Source organism: Hyla sarda, chromosome 6 (genome assembly GCF_029499605.1).
Source record: "Hyla sarda isolate aHylSar1 chromosome 6, aHylSar1.hap1, whole genome shotgun sequence".
Classification (NCBI taxonomy): domain Eukaryota; kingdom Metazoa; phylum Chordata; class Amphibia; order Anura; family Hylidae; genus Hyla; species Hyla sarda.
The window spans coordinates 68,655,777-68,667,835 of NC_079194.1; the positions used below are offsets into that span (position 1 = coordinate 68,655,777).

Genomic DNA, 12,059 nt, shown 5'->3' on the forward strand with positions numbered 1-12,059 from the left:
CTGATATCTTGTTGTTGTTGTTGTTGTTTTTTTTTAATTTTAATTTTACTTTATTGTAGCAGTTTACACCAGTGGAGTACACAGTTTTTTTCGAGGGATAGTTTGATGTTACTGACCCACACTAAAGTTGTCTTCGATGTTTTAATCTGGGTGGAAGCTTCTAATCCAAAATTTGGGTGGGGGGGGGGGGGGATTTATCAAAACCTGTGCAGAGGAAAAGTTGCTCATAGCAAACAATCATCTCGCTTATTTCATTTTTTTTTAAACAGGCCTCTGCAAATTGAAAGAAGTGATCTGATTGGTTGCTATGGGCAATTTGGCAAATTTTCCTCTGCTCAGGTTTTGATAAATCTCCCAAAGTGTTTTTGCAGAAGACATTGGCCCAGATTTATCAAACTGTGTGAGAGAAAAAATGGAGGGATTTTTTTCCCCCCACAGCAACCAATCACAGCTCAGCTTTCACTTTACCACAGTTCATTAGTTGAGCTGTGATTGGTTGCTGTGGCTAAATCACTATTTTTTTTTTTTCCCCTCACACAGTTTGATAAATCTGGGCCATTGGCCCAGATTTATCAAACTGTGTGAGGGGGAAAAAAATAGTGATTTAGCCACAGCAACCAATCACAGCTCAGCTAATGAACTGTGGTAAAGTGAAAGCTGAGCTGTGATTGGTTGCTGTGGGGAAAATCACTCCATTTTTTCTCTCGCACAGTTTGATAAATCTGGGCCATTGTTGTTATATGGATAATCCCAATCTTTATTTGGATGAAGTGGAAGAAAGTGACCCCTTGTATGGCTGTGAGCCATATATAGTGGACAGACACATTTGACAAGAGTTGATATTTCTGTTCATGCAAACATAAAGGCGGAGTAGGAAGAAAAAATGTGTTGCAAGGAAGAAACCCACAGATTTAGGGATGAGTCACTTACACATGAACAGGAGTTTTAGTTGACCTACGTGCAGTCTCTATGGAAACACTTTCTGAGCCTAGCATCACTTTAGGCCCTTAAAGCAACATGCCTTTTCTCGTTCATATTTGGCTTCCTTCACCTACCAAACATGTATGTGGCAATAGAGCTGGCCACGAAGAGGAAATAAGTAAGCAAATACATTTCCTCAGGAACCTCCATAGACTGGACCTTCCATCACTGTGGGCCCAGACACTTCTTATTGCTTGTTCAAGACAACATTTGCAAAGTTCTTTCTTGCACGGTTTCCCTCACAGGCATCCATTGCTAAGATGAGTACATTAGCGGCCTACGAAAAGGTGACAAAAAAAAATCTCAAACTGTAAGGCCCCATTCCCGCCACAGAATATTCACACAGAATATTTCGAATGCAGCTGCTGCCAATATCAGTCATCACTATAATCGCACAGACTTCCACCGTCCTCATTGACGGCAATGCAGTCCACGCGGAATTCTGTCGAAAGGATAAACGTGTTCATGGTAGTGTGGTGAGCCACGGGGTGTGAAGGTGAGGTGTATGGGGCAGATGTTGTAGCCCAGGGGCAAGGTGTTATTAACCCCTAAATGTTCATGATGCCAGGGTGTGGTTTTCTCGGTAACCAATCGAACGGTAGTACCCCTATCCCAAGGTTAGGAAGGGCAATAATAGTCCAAGACCAGGTTAGGGTTAACAGTAGCTTTACTGAGGTAGACAGATGGTAACAGTCTTTAAAGCTAGGCCAGGATCCCAGAGAGGTAACCAGTAACACAGAAGGACCTTGCAGCTTGCTAGGACTTGTAGTCACTTTGACAGACTTTAGGACAGCCACGCTGACTATAATAGACTTGACTTGACTGTGTAGGTAATGACAGCATAGATGACTTGACTTACTGACATGTGGCTGTAGGTTAGGCTTGAGGCCTCCAGATATGCTGGACGCTAGCTCTGAGATGTCTGGTCTTTACTGTGCCTCAGGTTCTAAGAGAGGGGGGCTGAGCCAGAAGCCCATAGGTCAAGCTGCAGGTCACCTGGTTAGCTGGTGCTCTCTGGGTAACAAACACATCATGTGAACACATTATCATGGGACTAACTCAAAGGTCCTTAAATGTCCTTCTTACATAACACTATACATAATGTATATTACTATGGGGAGATACTGCAGGAGAGCCCCTATGACACAGAGGGACTCAACCTGACAGGGCCTAAGTACTGTACAGGACTATATCCCGTACTGGGACATCACAGTAGGTCCAGAATCCGAAATTCCACAGTGCGGACAGGTCAACATTTAACGTTGACACCAATGTTAGATTTCTGCAGTCAAATTTCCAAACAGAATTCTGCTTGTAAATTGGGCCTAAAAAAGTGGTTGCCCCAACTCTGGTCAAAAGCTGGATTAGTGCTTTGGCCAGAAAGCTACCTTATTAGCAACATTATAACAATAATATAACTACTTTTTTTTTTTTTTTTTATTGGCGTTGTCAAAATATTAATCACATTTGCTGTGGAAAATCTGCAGTGCAGCGGGAAATACACTTCATAAATATTACGTGGGACCGTACCCTTAAAGGAAATCTGTCATCAGAATCACCCGCACTAAACCTATTACACAGGCTTGTAGTGCGGGTGATCCTGATTAAAACGCCTCTTACCTCATTAGAAACTGTGCAGCGGTTCGCCAGATATCTTCATTTTTAGTTATATGGTATTCCCAGGCTTGGGACTCAGTGGGAGGTCCGCAGCATCAGCACGGACTCGCTTACGTCATTTTCGCCGGACCCGCTTATGTCCTTTCCGGGTGTACGGCGCGCGGCACATGCACGGTGCTACCCACGTGATTTACACCAGGAGGAAGACTGCGATGAGGCAGCCATGAATATTCATGAGCCGGGCAGCCGCTCCACCCGGCGAAAATGACATAAGCGAGTCCGTGCTGATGCTGCGGACCTCCCACTGAGTCCCAAGCCTGGGAACACCATATAACTAAAAATGAAGATATCTGGCGAACCGCTGCACAGTTTCTAATGAGGTAAGAAGCGTTTTAATCAGGATCACCCGCACTATAAGCCTGTGTAACAGGTTTAGTGCGGGTGATTCTGATGACAGATTCCCTTTTAAACATTCGTGAGATTAATTCCAGCAAAAGAATTATTGATGGACTTGACAGAAGTTTTGGTCAGGTGACCTATCAATAATCCATCTGCATGAGTCACAAGGAGAACAGCTGTCTGGGCATACTGAGAGTTGTAGTTTTGCAACAGCTGGAGGCACCCTGGTTGGGAAACACTGCTCTAGTGGAAAGATCAATGAGACAATATAATTCTCTTCTACAGGATGTTGTAATGGTTGAATCATTCAAATAGTTCAAGGGAGGTCTTGCCAAGATGGGTCATTGATCCAGGTTTTTATTATGACTGCAGAACTTATAGTCTGGAAAAGCAGTGTAGGATATTGGGATGAAATTCAGTGTGAATGAGATTCAGGTGACTTTAGTTTGGCCCGAAGCAAAGTCCAGAACCAATTTGGCACAGTTCTGCTTTTTCAATCATTTCTGAATGTTGACAGAATGCTTTCCGGTGGAAAACTTTTTTTTATTTTTTTTATTTTTTTTTAAATCAACTGGTGCCAAAAAAGTTAAACAGATTTGAAAATTACTTCTATTTAAAAAATCTTAATCCTTCCAGTACTTATTAGCTGCTGTATTCTACAGAGGAAATTCTTTTATTTTTGGATTTCTTTTCTGTCTGTCCACAGTGCTCTCTGCTGACACCTCCGTCCATTTTAGGAACTGTCACCTATGCTGCTCTGGACAGTTCCTAAAATGGACGGAGGTGTCAGCAGAGAGCACTGTGGACAGACAGAAATTTTTTTTAAAAAGAAAAGAATTTCCTCTGTAATATACAGCCGCTAATAAGTACTGGAAGGATTATAGGGGTTATCCACAATAAGGTGATTTTAGTATGTACCTGGCAGACAGTAATGGACATGCTTAGGAAGGATCTGCACTTGTCTTGGGGCTAAATGGCTATGTTGTGAGATTAACATAATACTGTGGCTATCTTTTTGTGAACTGGTATTTCCTGTTTGACTTATTTTTTTGGCTACAAATCTCACAATTCCATTTTCTTCCCTCCCACACATCAGCCACCCCACCCATTGAAACATAAATGAGCTGCATCCATTCAAAAGACATGTGGTTTTCAATCAGGGTGTCTCCAGCTGGTGCATTAGTTGAAGATTGATCCCTCTCTGCCAGACGGCTCCTTACATGACCATGGGACTCAGCCTATCACCGGCCGGGACATCGCTGCGGCCGGTGATAGGCCGATGGATCTGTGACTTTCCCAGCCCCAGGACCGCAGCGGAGGGACTGTGAGGCCGGTAACGGGGAATGTTGGAAGGTGAGTTAAAGTTTATTTTGTTTATTTTTGCAGCCCGGGCACAGGAAAGTAAAGTACAGCACAGTGGCTGATAATTATTTGGTGGGGGGGGGAGAGAAGCAGTGCTCGCGGGTGACATACGATTAGTTCCCAGATGTGGGGGACAGCGCAGCACTGGACTGATAATTAATCCATTCCAGGGTGGGGGGGGGGGTGGAAGAGACGCAAAACGGCACTCGCGGGTGACATATGATTAGTTCCCCGATGTGGGGACAGCCGCTGCGGCTGATTCATAAATTCGAGGAGGGGGGGGGGGGCCCAACCGTTATTGCGGTATGGGAAAAATTTATATCGTATGAACTGGTATACCGCCCAGCACTAGTATGTAAAAAGCGTGATGAGAATGCACCCATAGAAAGATTCAGTTTCAGATGGAGAAGGGGCACAATGTTAGAGATGGTAGACAATAAAGGGCTCGTTCACACAGTCGTTGGGCTCCGCTATATGTAGCTCTGTCAACCAATCTGTTGGAACGACTTGAGTTGAGCGGAAAAAAAAATACTGCATGTCATATATATATATATATATATATATATATATATATATATATATTTTTTTTTTTTTTTTCTCTGCTCAACTTCAGTAAAATACCGGATCCCTGACGGTCCCTATTCAAGTCAATAGGATCTGTTGGGAGACAGTGGTGTCATTTGTGTTCTGACCAATTTTGGGTCAGTTTGGCAAAGAAGAAGAAAAAAGCTGAACGGGATGGAGCACAATGGCACTGTGAACGCCTAATTTCTGGCGTAGTGCAGGGTGATGTCACAGGAGGATATATATAGTTGGGCGTCATCAGAGTAGATTCTGTGAGCAAATAGTGAAACATCCAAAATACAAATGCTACAAAGTAATCTATTTGATGTTATGGAATGTTTGTTGAGATATCATCAAAATTAGAGTAAGATGTATAATGCAAATGATTATCCTTGTAGCGAATTGGTTAAATCTACACAGACATCTCCAGCCGAGTGGAATATTCAACTGTATAATAGCCTGGACCTCCGCCAACACCAATCCTTGTGACCTTTCCTCTAATTCCGTGTAATAACAAGGCTGGAAAGATGACAGGAGCTCAGTTCGCTCTTCACTAGAAGGTTCTAGCACTTTCGACAAAAAGACAGCTCACACGGTGACAAACACGCTGCATGTCCTGGTGACCTTCAAGCTACTGGTCTCTAGAATGTAGACTGGAGGATTGTGTAGAACAGGCTTCTCCTGCTACAGTGTAAGCTGTGAGGTCTAATGCTCTCTCTTTGCCTTAGTCTTTTAATCTGTCACCTTGATGCTGCCGTTACTTTACAAATTCACCATAAAAACCTATTCGACACATCTATTGTGAACTGAGATTTACTTAAATTTGAAATTTATACTAAACTCCTATTCACTCTCAGCATAGAACATATGATCACTTTGGTCTTAGTCGAACAAACACAATCTAGCATTAGAGATGAATGAATTTTCTGAGATTCAGTTGAATTGGCTGTTGGATTAAAATTTGGCCAAAGTGCCCTATTTGCCCAGAAAAGTCAAGTCTCCCTGCACACCACCTCCCCCCCCGCCCCCCCCCCCCCCCCCCCCCCAGACGGCAATCTCCCGTATGGGGCCCTGGCATTCTGAGGGAAGGGGAGAGCCGGAGCGATCCATTCGACAATATCCATAGCGCTGCGTTGAGGGGGGCGTGTGGTCGATGTGCACTATGTGGCAGAAGAGCTGGGGCCCTGAACGGGAGATCACAGGGGGTCCCATCAGTCAGTCTAAGGATAGGGAATAAGTTTCAGATCGCGGAGGGGTCCGACCGCTGGGGCCCCCCGCAATCTCCTGTACGGGGCCCCGGCAGCCCGTGGGAAGGGGGCGTGTTGACCACCGCACGAAGCGGCAGCTGACACGCCCCCTCAATACAACTCTATGGCAGAGCCGGAGCTCTGCCTTCGGCAATCTCCGGCTCTGCCATAGAGTTGTATTAAGGGGGCGTGTCAGCTGCCGCTTTGTGCGGTGATCAACACGCGCTATCTAGCCAGCCAGAGAGATCACGGGGGGCCCAGCGGTCAGAACCCCCGCGATCTGAAACTTATCCCCTATACTTAGGATAGGGGATACGTTTTTCACCACTGGACTACCCCTTTTTAAGGACAATTCTATCCAAATCTAGATTTAGAATGTGACCTCTTCCTTGAGGTTTTCCATAATACATCTTGCACTCTGATTACCAGTCTTAGTAATGGACCCATATAGATACCCATATAATTCAGATACATGTTGGCACTTCATATAGTTTTGGGCCAGGGTTAGGGTGCATTCACACCGCGTTTTTTCAGTACAGTTCCCGAATAAGTTTTCAATTTGAAAACCGTATGGAACCGTATTGAAAACCGTATGCATTGACTCTTCATTAAAAACTGTATGCCAAACGATGCATCCGTTTTGCGTCTTGTACGGTTTTGTCCGTTTTTTTTTTTTCCCGTACCCTACCACTGTTTTTGGTCCGGGTAAAGAACCGTATTGAAACCGTATAGGTTTTTTTTTTTTTTTTTAAACATGGGAGTCAATGGGAACCGCAGAGATTCGTATGTGCATACGGTTCCATCTGGTTTGTACCATACGGTTTTTGACTTTGCACAGTTTTTTTTCTTGGAATTTTAATCAAACAAGTGAAACTTTTTTCATAATGGAGTGAAAAGTTAAAAACCTATACGGGTTAAAATTTGTACACCCGTTTCGATACAGTTTAGTATGGTTTTGTGGAATCCGTTCATCAAAAACCTGATACGGGAACTGTATTGCAAAAACGTGGTGTCAATGCACCCTTACTCGAGAACATCTTTTAGGTACACCATATGGAACTTTTTGTTCCTGTAAAATGACAAGGGAGACTAAAGGCATTGTAAGGTCTGGATTCCTTATGATTGACATGTACACATTGCCCAGCACAGTATATATCTTGTCATGTAGAGTAACGCAGTGTATGTACTGGATCTCTTGCCCCCGGAGTGTACAAGCTACAGTATGGCAGAGGTCCAGCAATATTCGCTTGCGAGGAGGTAAGAATGCCTGAGTTATATCATCTTCATTCAGCTGTCGTTCTGTTGGGAGGTGTAAACATTATGATACTGTTTATATGGCATTCTGCTTGGGAGTTTGTTCATTTAGCTGGTTATAAATTAATTGTAGCCTATATCAGTATAGTAGTTTTTATTTTTATTTATTTATTTTGTAACTATTTATTTTCCAAAACTTCCCAAGGGCAGTCATATTTGAGACACACCCTTGCTTCTTGTATTGTCATGTAGACACAGTACAGTAGGGTGTGTGCATTATGGCAACAGAGAAATGTAATAGTGTTACAGGTGAGGTAAAGACACCACTAAGGAGCAAACTACATGACTGTTTAAACCAGTATTTTCCAAACAGTGTGCCTCCAGCTGTTGCAAAACCACAACTCCCAGCATGCCCGGGCATGCTGGGAGTTGTAGTTTTGCAACAGCTGCAGACACGCTGTTTGGAAAAAAAACATCGGTTTAAACATGGACTTCAATGTGAGCGTCCAAGTGGAACAACGTTGCACCTTTTTAAAGGGGTACTGCGGTGGAAAACAATTTTTTTTATTTTATTTTTCTATTCAAATCAAAGGGTGTTAGAAAGTTTTAAACATATTTATAAATTACATATATCTATCTATATATATATATATATATATATATAACATCTTAATCCTATGAGCTGCTGTATATTACAGAGGAAGTTGTGAAGTTTTATTTCAGTCTGACCACAGTGCTCTCTACTGACACCTCTGTCCATGTCAAGAACTGTCCAGAGCAGGAGAGGTTTGCTATGGGGATTTGCTTCTACTCTGGACAATTCCTGACATGGACAGAGGCGTCAGCAGAGAGCACTGTGGTCAGACTGGAAAGAACCACACAACTTCCTCTGCAGCATACATCAGCCAAGTACTGGAAGGGTTAAACAAATTTTTAATAGAAGTAATTTACAAATCTGTTTTAATTTTCTAGAGTTGATTTAAAAAAAAAAAAAAACTACTGTAGTATCCTTTTTAAGCACAGTCTTCGTGCTTTTTTTTCTTCTTCTTTTTTTAGCCCACTGTTTTCATGTTGGGGATGTGTGGCTTCTTTTCTGTGTGAACATTCATTAAAAGATATATTCATATCTGCGGCAGCACAGAATGTTGGACCTAAGATTAGTTCGGTGTTAGAAGGTGGACGCTTGCTTTAAGTATAATAACGCAGTACACAAGCTACAAACATGTATTGTCTCTCCATAAAAGCTGCTCTTTAGTCTCCCGTAAGGAGTAAAATATTGCAAAAGATCAAATTATATCCTGACATTAAAGGTATCATCTCAAAACTAAATGGGCAAATACAAAAGCTTTTTATATGTTGAGCATCTTGACAAAACATTAACCTTTCTAATATACTTCATAAGAAGAACATTTTATTTCCTTTTTATAGAAATCATGGCTTATAAAATCATGGCTTTGTCCAAGCTGGAGCACAGGCATGGACAAAGACCAGTAAGCGAGGGTGGGTTAGCACTCCTCTGTGCTCTCTCCTGTCTGATAGTACTCCTCTGTGCTCTCTCCTGTCTGATAGTACTCCTCTGTGCTCTCTCCTGTCTGATAGTACTCCTCTGTGCTCTCTCGCTTCTGGTTGCACTCCTCCGTGCTCTCTCCTTTCTGGTTGCACTCCTCTGTGCTCTCTCCTGTCCTATCAGACAGGAGAGAGCACAGAGGAGTGCTAACCCACCCTCACTTACTGGTCTTTGTCCATGCCTGTGCTCCAGCTTGGACAAAGCCATGATTTTACAAGCCATGATTTATATAAAAAGGAAGTAACATTTTCTTACAAAATACACCGCTCAAAAAAATAAAGGGAACACTAAGATAACACATCCTAGATCTGAATGAATGAACTAATATGAAATACTTTTTGTTTTTACAACAAAATCACACAAAAATTATCAATAGAAATCAAATTTATCAACCCATGGAGGTCTGGATATGGAGTCACACTCAAAATCGAAGTGGGAAAACCACACTACAGGCTGATCCAACTTTATGTAATGTCCTTAAAACAAGTCAGAATGAGGCTCAGTAGTGTGTGTGGCCTCCACATGCCCGTATAACCTCCCTACAATGTCTGGGCATGATCCTGATGAGGTGGCAGATGGTCTCCTGAGGGATGTCCTCCCAGACCTCGACTAAAGCATCCGCCAACTCCTGGACAGTCTGTGGTGCAACATGGCGTTGGTGGATGGAGCGAGACATGATGTCGCCGATGTGCTCAATCAGATTCAGGTCTGGGGAACGGGCCGGCCAGTCCCTAGCATCAATGCCTTCCTCTTGCAGGAACTGTTGACACATTCCAGCCACATGAGGGCTAGCATTGTCTTGCATTAGGAGGAATCCAGGGCCAACCGCACCACCATATGGTCTCACAAGGGGTCTGAGGATCTCATCTCGGTACCTAATGGCAGTCAGGCTACCTCTGGCAAGCACATGGAGGGCTGTGCGGCCCACGAAAGAAATGCCACCCCACACCATTACTGACCCACCGCCAAACCGATCATGCTGGAGGATGTTGCACACAGCAGACGTTCTCCACGGCGTCTCCAGACTCTGTCACGTCAGTGTGAACCTGCTTTCATCTGTGGAGAGCACAGAGCACCAGTGGCGAATTTGCCAATCTTGGTGTTCTCTGGCAAATGCCAAATGTCCAGCACGGTGTTGGGCTGTAAGCCCAGTGGACACATGCACATGTGGACACATGCACATTTGTGGCTTGCTGGAGGTCATTTTGCAGGGCTCTGGCAGGGTTCCTCCTGCTCCTCCTTGCACAAAGGCGAAGGTAGCTGTCCTGCTGCTGGGTTGTTGCCCTCCTAAGGCCTCCTCCACGTCTCCTGATGTACTGGCCTGTCTCCTGGTAGCGCCTCCATGCTCTGGACACTACACTGACAGACACAGAAAGCCTTCTTGCCACAGCTCACATTGATGTGCCATCCTGGATGAGCTGCACTAACTGAGCCACTTGTGTGGGTTGTAGACTCCATGCTACTACTAGAGTGAAAGCACTGCCAGCATTCAAAAGTGACCAAAACATCAGCCAGGAAGCATATGAACTGAGAAGTGGTCTGTGGTCACCACCTGCAGAACCACTCCTTTATTGGGGGGTGTCTTGCTAATTGCCTATAATTTCCACCTGTTGTCTGTTACATTTGCACAACAGCATGTGAAATTGTCAATCAGTGTTGCTTCCTGAGTGGACAGTGTGATTTCACAGAAATGTGATTGACTTGGAGTTACCGTATTTTTCGCCCTATAGGACGCACCGGCGTATAAGACTCACCCAATTTATAGGTGCAAAATCTAAAAAAATTAAGATTTTGAATCCAATAGTGGTCTTCAACATGCGGACCTCCAGATGTTGCAAAACTACAACTCCCAATATGCCCGGATAGCCTGCCCGGACAGCGGCGGTCGGCGTTGATCGCCGCGTCTGAAGGGTTAATAGAGGGCATCACCGCGATCGGTGATGTCCTGTATTAGCCGCGGGTCCCGGCCGTTGATGGCCGCAGGGACCGCCGCGATAGGGGTGTATTCGCCATATAAGACGCACCAACTTTTTCCGCCCAGTTTTGGGGAAGAAAAAGTGCGTCTTATACGGCGAAAAATACGGTACATTGTGTTGTGTTCGCTTTATATATTTTTTGAGCAGTGTATATTAGAAGGGCTAATGTTTTGCCAACATATAAAATGTTTTTGAATCTTACAGTGCCCCTTTTATCAGCTATCCATGGAATAGGGCATAACCAGCTGATCAGTGGGGGTCCAGACACTCTGTGGAGTGATAGTGGCCAGACCCCCGCCGATTGGATAGTTGCTATCATGTGCCTAGGTGATACCTTTTAATCTTAGGATAACCCCTTTTAAAGGGGTTGTCCAGTGAAAAATGACTTATCCCTATCCACAGGATAAGCAGTAAGTGTTTGATAGTGGGGGTCTGACTACTGAGACCCCCTATGTTCTCCTATACCAGGTCCAGCTTTCAGAAAGAGCACATGCTGCAGACGTAAGTGTCCTATGTTACATTCACATATGTCCTAAAGTATTGTTTTACAACTTCTTTATTGTGGTTATAGTAAAGATTAAGGGGGAACATTTTTCAAAACTTGTGAAGAGGAAAAGTTGCCCAGTTACCCATAGCAACCAATCAGAGCGCTTTCATTTTGCAGAGGCTTTATTCAAAATAAAAGTGATCTGATTGGTGGTTATGGACAGCCGATCAACTTTTCCTCCGGACAGGTTTTGATAAATCTCCCCCTAAATCTACTCTTATAAAATGGAATTGTTATAATCCACTGATATGGTAATAATTCAAAGGTCAGAGTTCTACTAATGTACATAATCCAGATACTTATCTATATTCGGAGTCTGATGGTTGATGATCTTTCATGAATTGTACATTATTGTCTAATGTAACATTTTGACCAACTTAAACCTAAATAGTCAAAAACCTAAAATAACAGTGAAACGGGATTTATAACCCCAATGAGACACTACGTGATTCCATTTACTATGTTAGACCGTAGTCGTCAAATAATATGGCCCTTATTATTGAATTTAATTCTTGGAAAACGAACCAAACGGAGAGAGAAGTTTT

General features: G+C 43.5%; 1 protein-coding gene across 2 annotated transcripts in view; it reads left to right on the forward strand.

The window, feature by feature from the left end:
- The window catches only part of PFKFB4 (6-phosphofructo-2-kinase/fructose-2,6-biphosphatase 4), a 95,025-nt gene that overhangs the window by 12,684 nt on the left and 70,282 nt on the right, over nucleotides 1–12,059 (forward strand). Inside the window, exon 1 of one of the 2 annotated variants that reach the window (XM_056524060.1) lies at nucleotides 744–1,477. The exons of the other annotated variant lie outside the window; for it this stretch is intronic. The gene's annotated coding sequence lies outside the window, so the exon portion shown is untranslated. Of the gene's footprint in view, nucleotides 1–743; nucleotides 1,478–12,059 lie in introns of those variants that run through there. 2 annotated transcript variants of the gene reach the window in all.